The 25,138-nt window shown below is 36.0% G+C and overlaps 1 pseudogene; it reads right to left on the reverse strand.

Moving 5' to 3' along the window:
• Window positions 1-19,262: 19,262 nt before the first annotated feature.
• LOC138175230 (U6atac minor spliceosomal RNA) lies at window positions 19,263-19,377 on the reverse strand (annotated as a pseudogene).
• Between the last annotated feature and the right edge of the window lie 5,761 nt (window positions 19,378-25,138).

The raw sequence follows: 25,138 nt of genomic DNA on the forward strand, positions 1-25,138 counted from the left end.
AGAGAGCGAGAGAGAGAGAGAGAGAGAGAGAGAGAGAGAGAGAATAAATGACAATTTTCCTGGCAGGGGTTTTGAACTCAACAACAACACAAGGAATTTTTGATCACATGATTGAAAATGACTAACACAACACAGTCCTAGGTAAGAATGAGTTAATAGATCTGCTACAGAGAATATTGCCATTAGCTAGAGTTAGTAAGAATGTAATATCCTCATTTTTTTTTCCTTTCCATAGCCTTCTGATGACTGTTTGGAAAGGAAAATCTTTCTGCCAAAGGTTTAGAGCTGGGAAATATGTAGAAAAAAGTCCTACCCAAGGGGAGGGACTGTGAAGGAGTAGTGCTGTCCACATAAGGGCATGGCCAATAAGGAGTAACTTGCATTATTCATCAGCACAGCATTAGGAGGAGTCAAAGGAAGAAAAAAGAAAAAAAAGGCTATTAAAGTTATTTCAAATATTTCCTTTTTGAGGTGTATTTTTCCCTTTAAAATAACATTTTGTCTTTTTTTTTCAGTAAAAGTCTCTCAGTTTTGAGATTTGTCCACTATCTTCTGTAGACTTGCCAATATGTTTTTTTTTTAATGAAAGGTGATCCCATCAGTGGAGTCAGGGAATGTGTCCCTTTCTCATTTACCCTCTTTGCTTAGAAAGTCATGGAGTCACCCCAAACCTTCACATTTCCATACCACTGACTTGTAAATCCATTGAGCTGAGGCCAGAGAAATAGAACACTAATCAAACAACCAAAAACATTTTCCTTCATTCTTCTTTCTGACCACATTTCTTTTTGTCCTCGTGGTGTTTCTTTTAATGTTTAGCCATTTAAACTGCCCATTCTCTCTGCTGAAAGGATTGCTTTTCAAGTGTAGCAACTGCTGAGAAAAACAATAGAAAGGAATATATGACAAATCACTTTATTTCATTAGATTATTAAAACTGAAAAAGAGGATCCTGAATATATCTGCTATTTGTAACTGAAATGGGGGAGCAGTGTTGACTTTATTCATTGAACTAAATAATTTAACCAAAGCAGCATCACTAGCTTTTACATAATTATGTCATGTTTAAAATGCAAGTTTATAGTCCATTCTCACTGTGTCATAACTCAGTCACTAATTATTTCTGTGTCCCATATCCAAGAGATATTTTACAAAACAAAGCCTGAAAAAGCCTGCACGTGTAAATTTGCTAATTCCATATAATATTCTGGAATGGCACCAGTTATATGTTGCCTCAAAATATGGTTGTGGATAAATGTTGGATTATTGTGCATAAACATAATAGATAAACCCATTCTAAATCTTTAGCTGTTTCCTTTTTTTGTACTAAAATATATTTGAAAACTGAATTTCTACTAAAGTCCATGTGGCCTGATATAAATCCTCCTGGTGAATAAAATACATTTTATTTTCTTCTGCAGTCCCTAGATAGCAAAATTTTTTTCTTGATTCAAAAAGAAGAGTTGAGGAGAAGGATTTGGTAGGGAAAAGAAAAAGAAGATCTAGGAAAGGGAGGCTAGAGAGAAAAAAAGCAGAGAAAAGAGAAGTGGAGGCAAGGAAATAGATGTGAGAAAGAAAGGATAATAGAGGTGAGAATAGAAGAGGGAAGAGAAAGTTACAGAATGGATGGATAAAGAAAGGAAAGAGACATGTGTCTTAGCAAGCACCCCAGCACACCTTGGATGACCTGCTAGCACAGGTTCTTTGATTGGCTTTTAAATCAAAGACTGCTCAAAAAGGGGTTAACAATCCTACTTTTTATTGTCTTCAGTAGTTTAGGGGAAAGGTCAGCACCATGAACATGGAGAAAATGAAAACAGAAAATACAAGCAGAGAAATTAGCACAAAGAAATTAGCACAAAGGCAGGGCTCCCACTCTCTGACAATAGCAATATTGCTATACACTTTACATATATTACTGGGTTGAGGGAGCACAGAAAGCATCTGAATATTGTGGGCTCTGAACATATGGCTACTCAGAGCCTTGATCAGGAAACCAAAAGATCCTTGTCATGAGTGAACCCCCAAAAGAAAACACTAATCTTCCAGAATATATAGCAACGACTCAGAATCTGAATGGCTGAGTGCTAAGGAGCTTGAAAATCCTTATTACCCAGCACTTAATGGGAAATTCCCCATAGCCCAGAACCTGAATAGCTCTGGGGCAGGGCTCTATGTGCCTATTAATGGGCAGGGAAAATCTTCAAATTCTTTTAACATTGCAACATGAGAAGAACAATGTTGTAGAGAAGAGAGATACAAGAAGGTGAAGATAAAAGAGATAAAGAATGAGGGAGAAGAGTTAAGGAAAAGATGGGAAGGAAAAAGGAGAGAGCAGGTAGAGAAAAGTGGTGAGAGAAAGAGAAGGTAGAGAAGACATAAAGATAATAGAGTTAGATGAATGTGAGCAGTGAGAAAAGAGAAAGTGTAAGGAAGAAAGATAGATGGAGAGAGGAAGGATAAGGAAGAGAAGAGGAGGCAAGGAGGGAGATAAAAAGGAGAGAACTTGATGCTACAATGACCCCAGTTGAATTCAGTGCTTGGAATTCTGATGAGTATAGACAAGATACTAAGGCCAAGAAATAAAGTTGTACATTTTAAATGATTGTAGAAAAGCAGTACAGAATCCGAGTGCTACCACATTACATCGGTATTGTGCTGGGGATAATGATAGCATAATGGCAAAACATGATAGAAAGCCAATTTTTTACCCTTTCATGAATGAACATAAAGACTTTGTTTTCTCATCTCTAAAGGAAGAAAATAAAAGTATTTTCATTCTAATTTGATAGCTGCTTTAAAGGACTTCCTGAACCATAGGAAAGTACAAAACTGTTCTGTGTACCATACATATAATTGTTTTGTGTTCACCTCTATTCCATGAACATGACATTCCACCTCTGGGTTTCAGGCATCATCTCTGGCTGTCCTCTATGCCTAGAATGTACTCTCTCTCACCTCATCTTTGCCTGCTGTCTTCTGTGGCTTCTTTTAAGCACCAAATGAAATCCCATCTTCTACAAGAATCCTTTTCTGGATCTTATAAGTTCTAGTGCCTTCCCTCTCTCAATTATTTCCTATTTGTCCTATATATAACTTGTTGGTGGATACTTGTCTGCATCTTTCTGCTGTTAGATTATAACTTCTTGAGGGCAGGGATATTTTTTCCATTTTTTTTATCCCCAGTTCTTAACACACTTCCTAAGCACACAGTATGATACTTAATAAATGTCTATTGAATGACTACTTGCTGTGAAATTAGTCTTTTTGTGAAGCTTCTAGGTGTGGGAACTCATTCAGAGTAGGTCAAATAATTAAATTAAAAATAAAAAATAATAACATTGAATATTCAGTTTTCATGAGATGGGAAAGGGTCAAAAAATGTTTCTAATTTTAAAGAGCACATATTTTATCTAAAAGAAGTAACATTCTTATTAGTTTATTTAATTTTAGTTTCAACATTCACTTGCATAAATTTTAAATTTTCTCCCCTTTCCTCCTCCCTCCTGAAGATGGCATGCAACCTAATATAGGCTCTACATATACATGCCTATTAAACAAATTTTCACATTAGTCATGTGGTAGAGAAGAATTATAATAAATGGAAGAAACCATGAGAAAGAAAAACAACAAAACAAAAAGAATTAAATAGTCTATTTCACTCTGCATTCAGACTCCATAATTCTACCTGTGGATGTGGAAGACATTTTCTATCTTTAGTCCTTTGAAATTGTATTAGGTCCTTGCATTGCTGAGAAGGGTTGTCTATCAAAATCAGTCATACACTGTGGCTGTTACTGTGTACAATGTTTTCTTTGTTCTGCCAACTTCACTCAGTATCAGTTCATGTAAGGCTTTCTGGGTTTTTCTGAAGTCTTCCTGTTTATGATTTTATTTTTATTATTGCACAATAGTATTCCATTACATTCATATACCACAACTTGTTCAGTCATCAATTTCCAGTTCTTGGCCACCACAAAAAGAGCTGCTATAAATATTTTTGTACATGTACTTTTCTATTTTTATGATTTCTTTATGATACAGACCTAGAAATGTTATTGCTGGGTCAAAGGGAATGTGCATTTTTATAACCCTTTGGACATAGTTTCAAATTGCTCTCCAGTATGCTTGGATCAGCTCACAGCTCCACCAACAATGAGTAAGTGTTTCAACTTTCCCATGTCTTCTCCAACATTTATTATTTTCCTGTTTTGTCATGTTAGTCAATCTGATTGGTGTGACATGGTACCTCAGAATTGCTTTGATTTGCATCTCTCTAATCAAAAGTGATTTACAGTATTTTTTCATATTACCATACATAGCTTAATTTCTTCTTCTGAAAATGACCTGTTCATATCCTTTGATAATTTACAATTTGGAGAATGATTTGTATTCTTGTAAATTTGTCTCAGTTCTCTATATGTTTTAGAAATGAGGCCTTTGGTGGTGGCTAGGTGGAACAGTGAACAGAGAACCCGCCCTGGAGTCAGGAGGACCTGACAGGCAGGGAAAGAATTCATGACCAAACAAGAGATAGAGAGCATTTTAAGATGCAAAAATAGATAATTTTGATTTTACTAAATTTACACAAACTTTTGTACAAACAAGAAAGAAAAGTATCTCCTTTTCTGGGATTAAGGGGCAAGGACATTACTTTCCTAAATTCATAGTCATGGAAGCTTGACTGAAGCAGTAAACTATAAAATGCTTGCAGGACAGAGAACCAAGAAAGATATTTAAACATTTATTTGAGTGATCAGAGAAAGTACTACACATGCCAAAGCTCCTTTGTTCCTGTATCCAGATCTGAGTTGAGAGAAAAGATTCTAGAAGGTAAGAGATCACTAATATTCTTGATTAATTGAAATGATAAAAGTGTTCTGAGATTTGGTTCAAATCTTGGGATTAATGGGCCATTTGTTTCAGAGTGAAGTTGTCTGGATGGTGCTGAGGTTCATGTATGGACAAAATGGCGAAATGATGAAAAAAAGAATAAAGAAAGCAAAAACAGGAAAAAAAGTTTAATATGACAAGACATAAATTTTAGGAACACTCAACTTGTCCATATATCATGTGTTTTATGGCCACTATCATATATCTTCCATGCTTAATATTAAAATAATGGAACAATTAAAGATACAGTGTACACTATTTCCAGAGAGCAGGCAATAGTAGAAAAAAAAACCATATACTCTTCCAAAGGCCAAATTAGTCCCAGGATGACAGAATATGGTAGGAAGAAATCAGCAGGAGGCACCAGTGCACTATATTTTAAGGTTTACTTTTGGGAAAACAGTCAAATCTGGGATGGAAGCACACCCTGACCACAAAAATAAGACTATACTCTCACAATTCTTTAAAGGAATATTCTTTAAAAGTAGGAAAAAAATCAAGAGAGGAATTAACGATGTGTAGATAGCCATTTCACCTACAAAAGAAACTACTTCAGTAAGCTACTGTGGAATTGAAATTTGATTAATCCATGTTATGAATAAGGCTTACTTAATTCCATATGTATTAATGATGAATATACTATATATTAATGTGGCCCCTCAATAATGTGAGTTTAAGTTCCCTTAAACCTGTCATTTCAGTCACCTTTCACCTTTGTATCCTACCACCCACATCTTGCAGGCTATGTAACCACATTGAATATAGAGGAAAACAAGTTACAGGGCCTCATTTTTGATTCTATCTTTGTCTGTGCTTTCCAAATTCAAAGGTTCTACAAAAATCTACACTCTTCCTCTATTTTGTTATTTTTTCTTTATTTTTAGTTTTCAACATTCATTTCCACAACATTTTGAATTACAATTTTTCCCTCCCCATCTTTCCCCTATTCTGCATCCCAAAATAGCAAGCCTATTGAATACCCCTTCCCCAATCTGTTCTCTCTTATATTCACCCCCTTAACCTCCCTAACTTTCTAGTAAGGCAAGATGGTTTTCTATATCCCAGTACCTGTATATCTTAGTTCCCCATTGCATGTAAAAAAAATTAAACACTTCTTTTTAAAACTTTGAGTTCTAGATTTTTTTCCTTCTTCCCTCCTCACCCATCCCCACTGGCAAGATAAGCAATTTCAATTCAATATACATTGTACATGTGTAGTTATATAAATCATTTCAATGGCAGTTATATTGTGAAAAACTAACTATATATCCCTCTATTCTATCCCACCCCCCAATAATTCTATTTTCTCCTTCAACCCTATCTCATGTCTTTTTTTTTTTTGGAGGGAAATTGGGGTTAGTGACTTGTCCATGGTCACACAGCTAGTTTTTGTGTTAAGTGTCTGAGGATGGATTTGAACTCAGGTCCTCCTGATTCCAGTGCTGGTGCTCTATTCACTGCACCACCTACCCACCCCAACCCCATCCCATTTCAAAAATGTTTACTTCTGGGGCCGCCAGGTAGCACCGTGAGTAAAAGCACCAGCTCCAGTGTCAGGATGACCTGGGGATCGAATCCGGGCTCAGACACTTAACACCCACCCAGAAACACCTGGCACTGTAACTTTGAGCAAGTTCCTTAACCCCAATTGCTTAGGGGCGGCCAGGTGGCTCAGTGAGTAAGAGCATGGGCTCCAGTGTCAGGATGACCTGGGGATCAAATCTGGGCTCAGATACTCAGCACCACACCCAGAAAAAAAACTGGCCATGTAACCTTGAGCAAGTTACTTAACACTGATTACTTAAAAAATGTTTTCTTCTATCTACCCTCTCCCCTAATCTTCCCTCCCTTCTATCCTCCTCACTCATCCCCTATTCCCTCATTTTCCTGTAGGGTAAGATACCCAATTGAGTATGTATATTATTCCCTCCTTAAACCAAATTAAATGACAATCTGGTTGTACCATTCCTTTTCACCTTCCTGCTCTTCCCCTCCATTGTAACAATTTTCTCTTGCTCCTTTTACATGAGATAATTTAGCCTAATCTATCTCTCCCTTTCTCCTTCTCCAATAAATTCCTTTCTCACCCCTTAATTGTATTTTTATATATCATCCCTTCATGTTCAACTCATCCTGTGCCCTCTGTCTATGTATACATGAACATACAAATGCCCCCACTCACAGACATTTTTATATAAACATACATCCTCCTATACATACATACATATATATGTATATACACACACATATATATTCCCTTCAGCTATCCTCCTTCTGAGAAAAGTCTTATGAGTTACAGTTATCAGTTTCTATGTAAGAAAATAAATAGTTTAATTTTAAAAGTTTCCTTATGATGTCTTTTTTTCCTGTTTACCTTCTCATGCTTCTCTTCTTGTATTTGAAAGTCAAATTTTTTTTGACTTTCAGCTCAGATTTTTTCATCAAGAATGCTTGAAATTCCTCTATTTCATTGAATGACCATATTTTCCCCTGAAACATTATACTCGGTTTTGCTGGGTAGGTGACTCTTGGTTTTAATCCTAGCTCTTTGACATCCAGAATATCATATTCTAAGCCCTTCAATGTCTTAGTGTAGAAACTGCTAGGTCTTGTGTTATCCTTATTGTGTTTCCACAATACCCAAATTATTTCTTCCTGACTGCTTGCAGTATTTTCTCCTTGACCTGGGAACTCTGGAATTTTGCTATAATATTCCTAGGAGTTTTGTTTTGGGGATAATTTTTCAAGAGGTATTCCTTGAATTCTTTCAATTTCTAATTTGCCCTCTGGTTCTAGAATATCAGGGCAATTTTACTTGATAATTTCTTGAAAGATAGTGTCTAGAATCTTTTTTTGATTATGGCTTTCAGGTCAACCAATAATTTTTAAATTGTCTCTCCTGGATCTATTTTCCCAGTCAGTGGTTTTTCCAGTGAGATATTTCACATTGCATTCTATTTTTTCATTTGTTTGGATCTGTTTTATAGTATCTTGGTTTCTCATAAAGTCATTAGCTTCCATTTGCTCTAATCCAATTTTGAAGGTGTTATTCTCTTCAGTGAGTTTTGGAAATTTCTTTTCCATCTGGCAAATTTGACTTTTTAAGACATTCTTCTCCTCATTGGCTTTTTTGGACTCTTGCCATTTGATTTGGTCTATTTTTTAAAATGTTATTTTCTTCAGTGTATTTTTGGGTCTTTTTTTAGTAGGTTGTTGACTTGCTTTTTGTGGTTTTCTTCCATCATTCTCATTTCTCTTCCAAATTTTTCTTCCACTTCTCTTACTTGATTTTCAAAATCCTTCTTGAGATCCTCCATGGTCTGTAAGCAGTTCATATTTTATTAGAGGCTTTTGATGTAGGAGTTTTGACTTCAGTGTCTTCTTCCCACTCCATGCCTTGATCCTTTTCATCCCCAAAAATGGATTCTCTAATCTGTTTTCTTGCTCATATTGGCAGCCAATTATTCTGGAGAGCAATCTGGAATTATGCCCAAAGGGCTATAAATAATTTCATAATCTTTGACCCAGCAATACCACTTCTAGGGTTATATCCCAAAGAGATCATAGAAATGGGAGGAAAGGGGTGGCCAGGTAGCATAGCGAGTAAGAGCACTGGCTCCAGTGTCGGCATGACCTGGGGATCGAATCCGGGCTCTGACACTTTGCACCACAGTCAGAAATAACTGGCTGTGTAACCTTGAGCAAGTTACTTAACCCTGATTGCTCATAAAAAAAAGAAAAGAAATGGGAGGAAGACCCATATTTACAAAAATATTCATAGCAGCTCTTTTTGTGGTGGTAAAGATTTGGAAATTAAGGGGGTGCCCATCAATTAGGGAATGGCTGAACAAGTTCTGGTATATGAATGTAACTGAATATTATTGTGCTATAAGAAATAAGGAGCAGATGGACTTCATATTTACCTGGAGAGGCCTATACGAACTGATGCTGAGTGAGAAGAGCAGAACCGGGATAAATTTGTACACAATTATAGATACAACATATGTGTGACGACCAACTTTCAGAGACTGGACTATTTTCAGCTATGTATGGTTATAAGTCAACCCCAAAAGACTCATGATGGAGAGAGATGTCTACATCCAAAGAAAGAACTGATTTTGAATCCAGATTGAAGCAAACAACCTGCTCTTTTACTTTTTCTTGTTTGGTTTTGTTTCCTCTTTCCCATTGTTCATTCCATCTGATTCAATCCTTCTTTATATGCTTATTAATGTCTAATGTGAAAGTATTTGCACATCCTATACTTGATTGCATGCTGCCACGGAGGGTGGTGAGGGGAGGGAGCTAGAGAAAAGTTGACACTCAAGGAATTGTGGAATTGAATCTTGTAAACTAAAAGTAAACAAAGAAATTATTAAAGACCATAAAGAAGTCTAGAAACCACTACAGCTGCTGGTGATTTACTCTTGTGAAGTCTGCTCCAGCTACCACTGTTCGGGGCCCACCCTGGAGCTAAAACTGCAGCTCAGTTGGGACTCTGCTTGGCTCCCAGAGTGCTGCAGTGGACCCTTCCTGTCAACCTGCTGAGATTTCTTCAGTGAGAAATTTGTTTCTCTCTTTCACTTTTAGTGTCTGCAGCTCTAAAGTTTGTTTAGAGTCATTTTTTACATGTATTGGAGGAGGTGGAAACAGGAGCCCCACGGAAGTCCTTTTTCTACTCCGCCATCTTGGCTCTGCCCCCTATACCCTTTCTTACATACTAGTGTGTAAACCACAAGCCTCCTGTCTCTCTTAGAAATTGCCAACTATGTGAACACAGCATATTCACTTTCAGATTTGTATCTCAAAAATATCATACAAATGAGAAAATGACCCACATGTACAAAAAAAAAATATTTATAGCAGCTCTTTTTGATGAAGTAAAGAACTGGAAGTTGTGGTATATGGTTGTGATGGAATACTATAAGAAATAATGAGAGGAAGGACTTCAGAAAAACCTAGAAAGACTTGAATGAATTGATGCTGACTGAAGTGAGCAGAACCAGGAGAACATTGTACACTGTAACAGCCACAATGTGTTATGAATAACTTTGGTAGATGTACCTCTTCTTAGCAATGTAAGGATGAAATGCTACTCCAAAGAATTCACAATGGAAAATGTTGTCCACATCCAGAAAAAAAAAAACAACTATGGAGTCTGAATGGAGATTGGATTCAGATGATTTGCTCTCTCTCTCTTTTTTTTTGTTTCTTCTTTCTCATATTTTCTCCAATTAGTTTTAATTCTTCTTTACAGCATGAGTAATGTTGAAATAGGTTCAATATCAATATATTCATAGAGTTTATATCAGATAACACACCATCTTGGGTTAGGAGGAGTGGAAAGATGGGAAGGAAATTTGGAACTCAAAGTCCAATGGAAGTGAATGTTGAAAACAAAACAAAAAAAATCAATTAATTAGAAAAAAAAGAAATTGCCAACTATGGGGTTTTTAGGAGATATAAGCCAATCTGGTAATATGATGTTTGCCCTCCTTGGGACTTTCTAGAGGATGTTAGTCAGGAGATGTTAGGCCACTTGGAGAGGAACTGCTATAATAAGATACAAATCAATCAGAAGCGAGATATCTGTTCAAAAATAATGATTGTGTAAATGCTATAAAAGAGATGCTCTGCCTATCAGTTTTGTCTTTGCCTGATGAGAAGCACTGGATCCCCTTTGTCAGCAATTACTCTCTTTGCTAATAAATTGATCATGCTCAGATCTCAGTGTCTCAATTTCTCTTTATCACAGCTTTTTGCCGTGACTATCCATTTGACATACAATAGTTTCTGACTTTCAGTTCTTTATTTCATCCCATCTTTCTCTGAAATTAGATATTCTTTCCTTCCGGGAATAAAATATGGTTGAGCTCTTTGGGAGAAAGATGTTTTATAACTGAAATATGTTTATTGAATGTTGCTGAAGATAACTCAGCATGTTAGACAATGAATAACAAACTAAACAGACATGCATTTCTAACCACAGGTGATTATATATAAATACATATGCATTTATCACTATGATTATGCTATAGAGTATTTTTAATTGAAAAGCATCCAGTATAGGAGATAAAGACCCAGTCTACATCAGAAACACATTCTGTTTGTATCATAGGAATATTTTCAGGTTCAAATAAGATGATAAATTCAAAGCAAAAAGCGACCTTTGAGATTAGCTAGACCAAAGATATCAAATACTCTGCCAGGTCAGTTGGCAATACTCTAAATTATAATCTAAACAAGATTAAAATGTAATTGGGACATATTTAGCAATGTGTATCTCTCTCTCTCTCCATATATATATATATATGTATATATATATGGCATATTACAAAATACATGAATAGCTATACACACACACATATATATATATTGCTAAATATGTACCAATTACATAAATATAAATACACACAAACATATATGATACACATATGCATACTAAAATAGATATTTTTTAAAATATAATTTATGCTAAAATTTAATTTCAGTTTTGAATTCTCTCTCATCCCTTCCCCTTGCCATTGAAAAGGTAAGAAATGTAACCCATTATACATAAGAAATCATTAAAAAACATTTCCACATTAACCATGTTGTGAAAGCAAAAAAAAAAGCAACACTAATAACTTAAGTGAAAGAACATTTGTTTTAATCTGTTGTCAGAGTTCATCAATATAGATGATATATATATATATATATATATATATATAGCTTTCTAAAGTTAATGGATCCCTTTATAGAGTTTAATGACTACCATTTTCCATTCAAGTTTGATCCAACTGATCTAAATCACTTGCTTCTGAGGAAACTGAGGCCCAGAGAACTTGTGGCTTGTCCAGCCAGGATTCGAACTCTTTTCTTTGGTTCCCAATTAAGTATGCTTCCCATTGTACTATATTGCCTATCAAGAATAAAATGTTTTCTAAACTGTAAACTACTATACAAATATAAGCGATCAATTTCAGCAGTCCCGTGGTGGGGCACATTTAAGGTTTTGTGTATCTGAATCTCTTCTATATATTTTATATGATTCTAGGTTGAGCTTAAATTTCCATATAGGTGAATAAGTTATCCTTTAGAGACCTCTTATAATGTCTTATTTTGACAGAGGTAATTCTAGGGTCTTGAAAATTAAGGCAGAGGAGTAGAAGCACTGGAAGGTCCCACAAAACTGGGATGGATTTTGGTGAGTGCTCGTCTAGAAGCAGTCCCATTTAAATGGTTCAGGTTGATTACTAGAGAGTTGATTAAGATGTGATTTTTTTTAAAGTCACAGCAACTTATAAAAGACAACTTTCAAAGACATTTGGTTTTCATCAATGGATGATACTCACAACTGGAAATCATGGATCCTTGATGTTTGAATCAGAATATACCGGAATTAGGGGAAAAAAAAGAATGGGAGGGGGAGTTAGTATGACTTGTGGATAAAGAGATGGTCTGTTATCCTGGTTCCATGATCCACCTTTGACACATACTGGTTGTGAGACTAAGCAAACTACTGTGATTTTTACTTCTTTAGACTACTCAAGTAAATTGTAAAGAATGTATAGACTGTATTTTATACACACACACACACATATGTATATATGTATATGTAATGTATGAACTGGTAAAGTTAATTTCCTCATTTTGGAGTTTCCTAGACCAATGAAATCTCAGGTCAAGTCCATATCCATACAGTTGGAATTTCTAAATATATTTTTGTCTTCCTAAATGCAACTGGGCATTGAGGTTATAATTAATGTTCATGTTTCTCACCTATTTTTCAGTTTTTTATCATTTCTGCATAGGAAATTGAAAAGAGTCAAGTCTTGCTAATTTACTACAATATTAGTAAGGCCTCACTACAAATGAACTGATTTTACAGATGGATTCATAGAACAGATACAGTGAACTTCAAGATCACTAGACTATGAAAGCACCTTGTATATTATATAGAAGAAGATCCTTTGGTTTTGATGATTTATCCTAGAGAACTACAATATTTGATGGAGATAGGGTTTGTACCTGATGTTTTGCTAATCCTTACCTTTTAACCACACTGCCCCCAAGGAAAATGTTAAAATAATTAACCTTTCATTTCTTTTTTCAATTAAATTTTATGTTTATTTTTAGATTACATCAATCATTTCCACAAGACTTTGACTTACAAATTTTCTCCCAGTCTTTCCCCACCACCCCAAATCAGCAGTCCCACTGTATACCCCCTCCCCCAATCTGCTGTCTCTTATATCCTCCTCCATACCCCCTCCAATTTTCCAGTAGGACAAGATGGATCTCTATAACCCAGTGCCTGTATATCTTATTATCCAGTTGCATGTAAAAATAATAATAATATTTTTTAAACATTCGATTTTAAAATTTTGAATTCCATATTCTTTCCCTTCCTCCCTCATCACCCACACTTATTGGGAAGATAAGTGATTCAATGCAGGTTGTACATGTGTAGGTACACAAAACATTTCCATAGAGGATATATTGTGAAAGATTGACTTTATTTCCCTCCATCCTATCCCACCCCTCACTTGTTCTATTCTCTGCTTTGATGCTGTCCCTTTTCAAAAGTATGTGCTTCTAACTTCCCTCCCCCCCAACCTGTCCTCCACTCCATCATATCCCCTCTCATCTCCTTCCCCTCTACTCTCCTGTAAGGCAAGATGCCCTATTTAGTGTGTATGTCATTCTGTCCCTAAGCCAAATTCAATGGGAGTGAGGTTGACCTATTCTATTGTGCCTTCCTGTACTTCCCCTCCATTGTAAAAGTTTTTCATTGACTCTTCTATATAAGATAATTTACTCCATTCTGTCTCCTCCCATCCCCTCTCATTATATTCTTCTCTCCTCTCAATTTCACCTTTTAAGTATCATCCCTTACCATTCAATTGGTCCTGTGCCCTCTGTCTACGTATACCTGTACACATATATACACACATTCATATATGTATTAATATACATATTACTATATACACATATATGCATACATACATATATATGTATATACAGATTAGAATAGTTGAAGAGAATGGAAATGTATGTGTGTGCATGTGTGTGTGTGTGTGTGTGTGTGTATAGAAAGTTCCATAAGTTACAATTATCATTTTTCCATGCAGGACTGTAAATTTGATAAGTTCCTTATGGTTTCTTTTCCCTGTTTATCTTCTCATGCTTCTCTTGCTTCTTGTATCTGAATGTCAAATTTTCTATTCAACTCTGGCTTTTCATCATGAATGCTTGAAAGTCCTCTATATCATTGAATGACCATATTTTCTCCTGAAACATAATGCTCAGTTTTGCTGGGTAGGTGATTCTTGGTTTTAATCCCAGCTTGTTTGACTTCTGGAATATCATATTCTAAGCCCTTCGATCCTTCAATGTAGAAGCTGTAAGATCCTGAGTTATCTTGACTATGTTTCCACAATATTGAAATTGTTTCTTCTTGGCTGCTTGTAATATTTTCTTCTTCATCTGGGAAATCTGGAACTGGGCCATAATATTCTTAGGAATTTTCTTTTTGAGATCTTTTTTTCTGGAGGTTTCAGGAGGATCTTTTCCAGAGGATTCTTTCAAGCTTTATTTTGCCCTCTGGTTCTAAAAAATCAGGGCAATTTTCCTTGAGAATTTCTTGAGGGATGATTTGTAGGTTTTTTTTTTTTATCATGGCTTTCAAGTAATCCAATAATTTTTAAATTATCTCTCCTGGATTTATTTTCCATGTCAGTGGTTTTTCCAATGAGATATTTCACATTGCCTTCTATTTTTTTAATTTGTTTGGATCTGTTTAACAGTATCTTTATTTCCCATAAAGTCACTAGCTTCCATGTGCTCTGATCCATTTCTGAAGGAGTTATTCTTTTCAGTGAGCTTTTGAGATTCTTTTTCTGTTTGGCAAATTTGACTTTTTAAGGCATTCTTCTCCTCATTAGCTTTTTGAGCTTCTTTTACCATTTGAGTTATTCTATTTTTTAAGGTGTTATTTTTTTCAGTCAGTTTGTTGACTTTCTTTCCATGATTTTCTTGCATCGTTCTCATTTCTCTTCCCAATTTTTCCTCCACTTCTCTTATTTAATTTTCAAAATCCTTCTTAAGCTCCTCTATGGCCTGTAACTAGCTCATATTTTTCTTGGAAGCATTTGGTACAGGGGTTCTGACTTCATTGTCTTCCTCCTGTTCTATGCTTTGATCCTTTTTGTCCCCAAAATAGGAGTGTAAAGTTGGATTGCTTTGCTTTCTTTGCTTCCTTGGCTTGCTCATATTGCCACTCAATTACTTGACTTTTGAGCTTTTTGACAAAACAGAACTCTACTTCCAGAGAGGAGAGCTTTGTTCCAAATTTCTGGGTTTTTTGCAGCTACTGGAGCTATTAGTTGGGCACCCTCTCTGAAGACTCCACTGGCTCTCGCCCCTGGTCACAAACCCAAGAAACTCCAATCTACACATTGACCCAAATCCAAGCAGGCTAAAACAAGAGTGATTACCCCTTGGAATGGTTGCTTGGTCCCCCTGCAATCTGTAGTCCAGGTGCTCTGAAGCAGGCATGGGGAGGTGGCCCTCATGCCTCAATCACTTCTCCCTCCAGTGGCAGAGGCAAGACAACACTCCTGGAACCCCTGTTCCCAAAGTCCACACTGACCTCTCACTTTGTCTTTGGCATTTATGGGTTGATAATTCTGGAAACCAATACAGCTGCTGGTGATCCACTCTCCATACTCTGATCATGGCCACCTGGAGGGTAAATGCCCAGGCTCATGCAGGGTTCAGCTCTGCTCCCAGTGCGCTGTGATGGACTCTTCCTCACTGACTGCTGGGCTACCTTCAGCAGGAGATTTGTTTCTCTCTGCCACTTTGTGTGTTCTGTATCCCTAAAGTGTGTTTACAGTCATTTTATAGGTATTTGAAGTGGTTATTGGGGGAGCACATGGAGTTTTCCTGCTTCTATGCCACCATCATGGCTCCACCCCCCTCTTTCTTTCATTTCTAACATCCCCTCTTCCTATTACTCAACATACATTTCTTATTTTCCCCCTGACTCTATAATAATATTATCTGAAATTCATTGTTAATTACTAAAACATTTGACTTGATAGAGCAAAATGACAACTTAAAGACTCTCACCCAATGCTCATTCATTCTAAGTCAGAGGTCATTAGCTAATTTTTCTCTGCCCAGACACCTGTGTATGTACTAACCATGCCTTCTTACTCTGACTAGTGCCTACTGATTCTGCCCTGACCCTTTTAAGACATGCAGTCCCATATACACTACACACACACATACACACACACAGACACACACACATACACACTACATCTGAAATCTCTCTTTCTTGAAACCTTCCAAATTAGACACTTCCTGTTGTCTTGTTTAGAACTTTTTTGCCTTTGACCTCAAAGTCAGGAAATCAATGAAACCCAAAGGACTATATCTTTCCACTGAAAATCTTTGAAATGCTTAAATCACTGACAACAAATTGGAGCAACCTGATCTACCCTGGAAATGGAGTGAAGATAACTGGTGGGGAATGGAGATGAGAGACATTGTCATTGACAAGTTGTCTTAGTTTTGGAGGTGTTAGTTGCTGCCTGATATTAGAAGAGTGGATGCTCTCCATGTGATCTTCCCCTGTTGTTTCTGTTTCCCCTCCACACCCTCCAGTATTTTTGTTCTAAATTGATCCAAGAAAATGGTCTATTGCTTTCAGCATTGTTTGTATTCTCATAATGATTATGCAAAGTTTCATTAGTTCCAAATATTCGACCTCAAAAAGACAATACAAGATTCCATAATAGATACAATCACAGAGACTGCTTTGTTCAATCATATCCAATTCAACAAGTACATATTAAGTGCCTACTATGTGTCAAGCACTGTGGATACATTTAATTTAAAAAAAAAATATATGGTTCCTGCCCTAAGAGGACCTTACAATGTAATGGGGGGAATCAACTTGAAAAGGAGGAAGGAAAGTAGGAGTGGACATTAGGGAATACCTAACAGGGATTATGAATCTGAAACCAAGTCTAGAAGACATTGTGAGGAGTTTGGGACTCTAGGCCTCCAGTCAAAAAGGAGAGGAATCTGAGAGAGGTAGTGTTAATCAAAGCTGGATTTAGCAGCATGGTGATGAGATTAAAAGGGATGGATTTCATCTGGGACAGTGTCCAGCACCAAGCTACTGATTAACAAATGCTTATTGACTGACTTGATAATTCTCTCTAGAAGGCTAAATTCTGTCTTGGGACATCCTTTCTGCACCTTTCAGAAAAGCTGCTCCTAGCAGTTTCCCAAGGACAAGGCACTTCTTAATAACCACTTCTTTCAGTCATCAGCTAAGTTACAAGACTCCAAAAACTTCTCCTTTGGTTACTGTGGGTGATCATCATGTTCCTTATTCTTATTTTGGAATGATCTAAAATTCTCAACAATTTCAGTTGTAGAAACAATTGAGTTATAAAAATGAGATAGATAGTGAAGCAGAGCTGAAGAGACTGGTGGAATGCTAAGAAAAATGGAAAAAAACCTCTTCCATTTTTTCCTTATTCTTATGGGAAATTCAGAAGTATATCTTGCTATAGAGGAAAGAGCTCTGCCTCTGGAGACAGAGAACCTTATTAAAATATTATTTGTAACAGTTGTTACCTGTGTTACCCTGAGCAGGTCACAGTCTCCCTGGGCCTCTGTATTCTTATCTGTAAAGTGAGGGAGTTATATTAGAAGGACTCTGAAGGCCCTTTCAGTGTTGAATCTCTTGCTGATTGAGCTTAAGGTCCGAGAGCCCCCTTAGATTTTGGCAAACACCTCTCTCCTTGATTCCTGTGCTCCATTTCTGGATTTTTTAGAAACCACTTCTGCCACTTGTGTGGACAACCAAACAAGTGATTAAGAGGAACTTCATGTGGCCCTTAGGATGTGTTGCTATTTTTTGCTTCTATAGGAACCTGCATTGCTGCTCCTCAGACAAATATTTCCTGCTGTGAAGTAGGAGGCATGGATGAAATCTCCTGAATGCTTATATTCCCATTTTAAAGAGATTTTCAATGGTTTTGCCAAGGTGGCTTTTTCTTCAGAAAAGCTTCAGAAGCTTAAGGAAAGAGGTATGAAAACAATTGGAGAGCCATCCTTACATTTTTTTTGCTTGACAAAACTTAGGAAAGCTTCAGCTCAGGGTAATCCCAAAGGACATTGAAAACTCTGTAGGACAGAGTCTGCCTACATCTTTTGCTGCTAGCATTCTTAATAGAGTGAATCCAAAATGTTCAGCCTGTCATTCAAGACCTTACACAATATAGCCTCAGCTATCTTCTAAAATACCCTTTCACATACTCAATTCCTTGGTCAAACTAGGTTAGTTACTGTTCCCTAAACATAATTCTGATTTTCCACCTTTATGCATGCCAGTTCCTTAACCTGGAATGGCTTTATTCTATTTCAACTTATAAATGTCCAATTTACCTTTCAAGGCCTAGGTATATGTTGCCTCTGTCAATCTTTCTTTTCCCCACCCACCATTCTTTATCCAATGATTGTGACTTTTTCCTCCTCTTCTTCCTCATAGTACTTTATGTATATGTTTCGCACAATACTTTAAACATTCTTCCTCTGTGCCATTTCTATTTTCTACTTGTCACTTGGGGCATATATTTTGAACTGAAAAAGAACTTTGGAGGGAGTGGAGTCAAGATGAGAAAGTAAAGACAGAGACTCAATTGAGTTTTCCCCCAAACCTTTTTAAATACCTTTAAAATGACTCTAAATAAATTATAGTTCAGTAGAACCCACAAAACATGGAGTGAAACAAATTTCCAGCCCAAGACAACTTGGAAGGTTGGCAGGAAAGATCTGTTACAACCGGTTGTGAAAGGAGCAGAGTCCAGTGCAGTCCAGACCCCACCTAACATGAAGCAGGCCTCTGGTGACTGAATAATTGGTACTAGTGGAGGGTTCCAGACTTCTCAGCCCACAGATGGAAAAAAAAAAACAAGCAAACAAATAAAAACATCTTAGAAAGTCAGCAGAAAAGGTTTGTTAGACCTCGGCAAGAGGAGAGCTCAGTCCAGCACCAGCTGTGCCAGCACAGAACAAGTTCCAGAAAAATAGGAACAGGCCTTGAGAGTGACTGAATTAGCAGCAGGGGCTGTGGCTGCAGGTGTCTCCCAAGCTCTCAGCCAATAGATGCAAGGATGTCAAACAACTGGTCAGAGAGATAATAGGGATCTTTTTGCTAGCACTTAGATAGAAATCTGTTGTTGTGCCCATACTCAGATGTGGGTCTCAGTCCTTGGTGGCAATCCCAGGGCAAGGAGGAGCAATAGAATAGCAGAGCTTATAACCACTGTGGCGGGGAGGGGGGAGGAGGGGGGACCCTCCTTACAGTTCCAGGGTTAGAAAGACTGTTTGCAACTGGGATCTAACCATATATGTGTTAAAAGTCACTAGAACTTCTTATCTATGGAGATACCAACCTTTTCTCCTTTCATACAAAACTTCCTCTTATCTTGCTTCTTAGAATCCTTGGGTCTTCCTACAGGAAGCTTTCCTTTTCCCCATAGTTCTTAATGCTACATAACTAATTTTGTATATCTATAGCTATCTTTGTATCCATCTATCTATAAATGTATGTTATGTTATAGAGTTATAGATATGCAATATATAGCACATATGTAAATATGCTACACGTATGTGCACACATTTATATAAACTGTATATGTTATATATACAAATAATATATAACACAATATACATATACATATACATATATATATATATATATATATATACATTCATGTGTGTATATTCCCTTAACATTCTTTAACTTCTTATGGTTGGGGGCTGTTTTTCATTTTGGAATAGCACTTGAAGCCAGAAAATTCAGAGTTCATGTTTTGTGTCTGTGACCATGGTCAAGTCACTTAAAATCGTAGTACTAACAGTAAATCTCTACTCTTCTAGGATGCAGTGAATTGCCAACATGCATTCAGTGGTCAAGAGAATTTCCTCACACAATAGTTCTCTCTACTTATAAAAATTACAGTCGCTATCCCTCTCTCTGCTGCCTAACTTGGAACCTTAAATATAGTATGCACTTAATAAATATAAAATTGAATTGAGTTGAAACATTATACATATGTTCTCAAAATGTTTGGCAAGACACCTCTCATTACCAAGGTTATTTTAATGAATTTGATTATTTTTTTTAATGGCAATAATATAGGAAAGAGCTTGCTATAGTGGAAAGTTCAGTAAATTCAAAATGATATGCCTGGATCTGCAAGCACCCAATAGGTTGCGACCTACAGTTTAAGAAGCACCGAAGGGGTCATGAATGGAAAATGTTTTATATGCCCTGGTCTATACCAAGGGCTTTGAAACAAACCATTTATGTATTTTAACAAATTGCTTGGCTTCTGGGTATTAGTCATTTCATTGGAAAGTGATCTAAATGATCTATAAGATCAAGTAATATTATATGAAATTTTGAACTAAATCATATGAAGCAAATTGTCTTCATGTTACATGTAGCTATGGGAAACTAATACTACCACTTCTGCTGATATTTGTCTTTGAATTCCTTGCAAAAGTAAATTTTCTTCAATCAAGTAAATGCTTGCTCAAGGTTACATGAATATGGTATGGTAAGGAAAGTAGCATAGCCCAGCATTGTAGTAATTAATAGTATCAGTATTAGTTACGTGCAATAAAGAAAGGCACTGAAATGAGATGTATAACCTTTCTACTTGGATGATCTATGCTGATACTTGAATAAATGTTTGGAGAGGAAATGATATTGGTATAAAACCAAGAAGCTTTCCTCCAAACAATAAACCAGCTTATCTGAAAAAAAAAAAAAAGATTGAGCAGTAACAGACCCTGCTACTAAGCATTGTTCTTGCCAAGAAAAAAAAATGCTCTAAGATCCTAGTCCACATCATATCAAGTAAATATTTTGTGAAAAGATGTCATCACCTCCCCTTGGTTTTTGAACTCCCAAATCAGATTCTTTCTATACAATGTTCTACAGTGTTCAGTTAGAACCATACTGATGTTATGCTTCCAGCCAAAATGCCCATAGCTGTACTTGATTGGTGAATAAAGTGATAATCTAAAACGTGTATGTGGGCTAAAAGTAATTTAAAACCAGCATGGTGTAGTAGCAAGAACACTGGGTTTATAATTAAAATAATTTTGTTCCATGTCTTTTTAAATTTATTTTAATTAAATTTCATCTTTTCAAATCAATAGGCACTTATTTTCTTTCCCTCCTACATACCTTCCGAGTCAGAGGTTGGTGTAATAAATATTCAAAGGTAAGCAAAATAAAATTCCGATATTGGCCTTGTCCAAAAACATGTTTCATTCTGCAAATTTAGTCTATCATGTCTCTCTAGTATCTATTTGTCAGGAAAAAGTAAAATAAAAAGAAAGAGCAGACACCTTTTATATCTCTGGCATTTTTTTTTTTTGCTCTCAAGTAGGCCAACAGAAGTATGCATAGAGGAGAGCATCCAAAGTCGGAATCTAATTATTTGGTAAAGTTGGGAATGTTGAGCTCCTACAGTTTCAGCTCCCCATTATCTCCGCCCTTTTCTATGGCTTCTTATTTAAATAGATACCTAATTGATGTCAGTTTCACAATGCTTACAAGCCTTTTTTGGTAAACTTTTCAAGCCTCACATCTTTAAAACCACATGTTTCTGTAAATGCTGACAGTTCTCTGTGATGAAATCAAACTATAGCTTTATTTCTGTAGTAGACTATAGAAAGTGACAGTTAGTGAAGCAACCATTTTTTTTAAACTTTCTGTCCAGTTGTTCTAAATGTGGCAAGATGGGATATAGAACTGCAGTGACTTGATTTGATCTTTTAGTCCTCTGACCCTTTGTGGATTGAATGGGAAAAACTGTGACATGTATACTGAGCTACCACTGAGAAAGGGGCACATCTGTGAAGGTGCTAAAAGTGGTATAGGAAATAGAAGAAACACAGAAGAAGTGACTAACTAGGGAGCTCTGATCCTAGAGCATCAAGTTAATTGTTCTTTTCTCCTATTACACGTGGACCTGGTCCACGTGTAAATTTAAATTAACTAAAATTTTGCAATTTTCCTCACAAAGTACAGTAGTTCCACCTGTGTTGAAATCAGTGCAATGTCACATTTTCAAGCCTTCATTTGTGTATAATGTCTGCAGTTGTCCAAATTAAAGCAGCTTGTGATCCTAAAAACAAGCAGATACAGTTTTAGAGTCTAAAAGTGACATTTGGAGACAAAGAAAAAGAGAAATACAATTGTATGAAATTTTCAAAAGATATTAATTGAGACATCCTTTTATTCCCAGATGAAAAGATATGTCCTTCCCTCATCCCTCGCCTTAGTCTTCCCCAATGAAGTACGATACAGTAGATCTAATTGCATTAGATGCAGAGTAAACTTGGAGCTAAACGGATCATAAATCAATAAATAACTCAGCCTGCAGCCTCATGCTTTATTGATTCACAAGCTGTTTATCCCCCACATACCCTGCATCAATGCAATTATTGCTTAATTACCCTTTTCGGTATGTACCAAATCTGATTTTCGATGTCTTCCTAGACCAAACAAATGCAGACTCTGGATGTACTCTATGACAGCCTGGGTTACTTCATCTTTCTTTTTCCAGCCTCCCATGTTTTATTTCTGCATATACACTCAGTCCATTTCACTATGAATCCCCCATAAAGGCTGCTATAACAACAGCATATGCTAATGATAATTGGGTATTGAGTGTAAATAGAACAAATAGAAATTTCAGAAATCAACTAAAAAAACGAATATAATGGAAAAGTCAGATAGCAGAATTTAAACCACCTCTTTTGACTTTTATGGTCACAGGCCATGAACTTGTACATTTATACAACTTAGCATTCCAATCTGCTGTCAAGGGATGAGTAAGTTTGGATTATGACAAATGAGAAGCACTTGGTATGGGCTGATTGATTGGTTCCATGACATTAATTGCTTTTATTATATTTTTATAACTTTGATAAGGGGACCCAAAATGGTATAATGAATATAGGGCCATGCTTTAATTTAGGATGAACTGGAACCCAGTCCTGTCCTTGACACATACTAGCTGTGTGACCACAGTTATTAAATCAGTTAATTCCTTAATTTTCCCCCAGCAACACTCTAAAATTCACAGTTTTTTTTCCCCATCTGCATTGATAGGATAAGCTTTTGAGGGACCCTCTGTATTCTTTGTCAACTGAAAACATGGTCTCCACAAACTTCCAACAACCTGACAATACACCTCTAGAATACTGATATATATATATATATATATATATATATATATATATATATATATATATATATATATATATATATATATATATATATATATATGTATATATATATATATATATGTATATATATATATGAGAGTGGACACTAAAATATCTAAAACTCACCATGTAACAAGGTAAAGAAAATAATAATGTATAACCTGATGGGGAAGAGACTTAGTAGGCATATAATAACTATCTTCCAAAAATTAGAGAGCAATCATATGAAAAAGATAATAAATTTTACATTTAATTCAACAAGCATTTAATAAGCCCCATGAATATGTGAAAGTGTACCTGGACTCAAGTTAGGTAATGTGAATACTAAGAAGAAAAATGACAGACACTTTTCTCAAGAAGTTTATAGTCCAATGGTGGATTTAATTTTGATATATGTTATGAACAAATAAATACAAGACAGGGAAGACAGTGAAAGGTCAAAGGAAATCCAAGTAAAATGTTATGAGAAATTGAGAAGGCATAGATAATTTTTCACTTGGATGGGTACTGCTTCAAAGAAAAGATCAATGAATCATAGACTGAGAATCAAGAGGCAACTCAGAGATCATCTAGTATAACCATATCTTTTTTTTCTTTACACTTGAAGAAACTGAGGTACAAAAGAAGCAAAGTGACATCCAAAGTCACACAAGTAGTTTCAGAACCAGGATTTGAATTCAAATTCTTTGACTAGAAATTCAGCACTCTGTTCACAGTGAGTGATCTGTGATTCTCCTCTGTCCTAAGTAAGAGAAATGAGCAAAACTGGGTCAATGTTATAAAATTAATGTCTGTATAGGGGTAAATCCTAAAATAGAATTGCTAGACAATGCATTAGACTGCTTTGGGAGATAATAATTTCCCGTGTTATCAGAAATCTTCATATTGAGTTTGAAATGTCACTTGCTAAGGATTCTGTGAAAGGAAGACACATTTCAGATGACCACTTAAGCTTCCTGGACATGAATATCCTCATCTGTAAATAGGCACATTGGACTAGATAAACTTTGAAGACCCTTGTAACTTCAAATCTATGATTCTAGGAAAGAGATGACATGTAAACTTCTTTACAAATCTTGGATTATATGATTCTAAAAAAGAGTGGCAATTGATCTATTTTATAAGATTTTTTTTACATGAATTAAAACAAATACTATCAGCAAAATATTTCTGCAAAATATACCTGCAAAAATTACCAGGAGTTACCTTTGTCAAAATTCCCCACAAAACAAATATACTGGATTTCTCTAACTAAGGATTTAGCCAACTAAAATCTACTCAGCAGCTTGATTTCCTTTCTGGACAGATTTGGGAATAAACATAGGACCAAATTCACTGAGGTTTACTGGAAAGGGAATGGAATGATAAGCCAGAAGTCTTGGGTTTCAGTTTCAATCCTAACACCATTTACAAGGTATATGGGCTTAGGTAAATTACAGAACTTTTCAGAGACTCGGTTTTCTCAGTGTAAAAAGGAATAATAAAGTTTGGCTTACCTATGTCATAGGTTTCTTGTGAAGCTTAAATGAAACTAATTATGTGAAAAACACCTTATATACATATAAATTGTTGTAATCATCATAATAAAACAAGTGAGATAGCATGGTGTAGTGTAGCAGTTCTCAAAGATAGGTCATTAAAAGTGTTAAATGTGGCAGATAAGTTGAGGATGGCAACTGAGAAAAATGCCATTAGATCTGGCAATGATGAAGTCATTGGTAACTTAAAAAAAACAGTTTCATTCAGGGGTAACATGTGAAACTAAACTGAAAACGGTTGAGAGGTAAGTTTAGAAGTAGAGGTCCAGGCATAAAGAGTTTTTTTTTTTTCTCTCCGTCTCTGTCTCTGTGTCTCTGTCTGCCTCTCTCTCTCTCTGTGTGTATCTATCTATCTATCTATCTATCTATCTATCTATCTATCTATCTAT

The sequence above is a fragment of the Petaurus breviceps genome, unplaced genomic scaffold (genome assembly GCF_028583685.1).
Source record: "Petaurus breviceps papuanus isolate PSGF00001 unplaced genomic scaffold, PetGlider_PUasm1.0 76, whole genome shotgun sequence".
Lineage (NCBI taxonomy): Eukaryota > Metazoa > Chordata > Mammalia > Diprotodontia > Petauridae > Petaurus > Petaurus breviceps.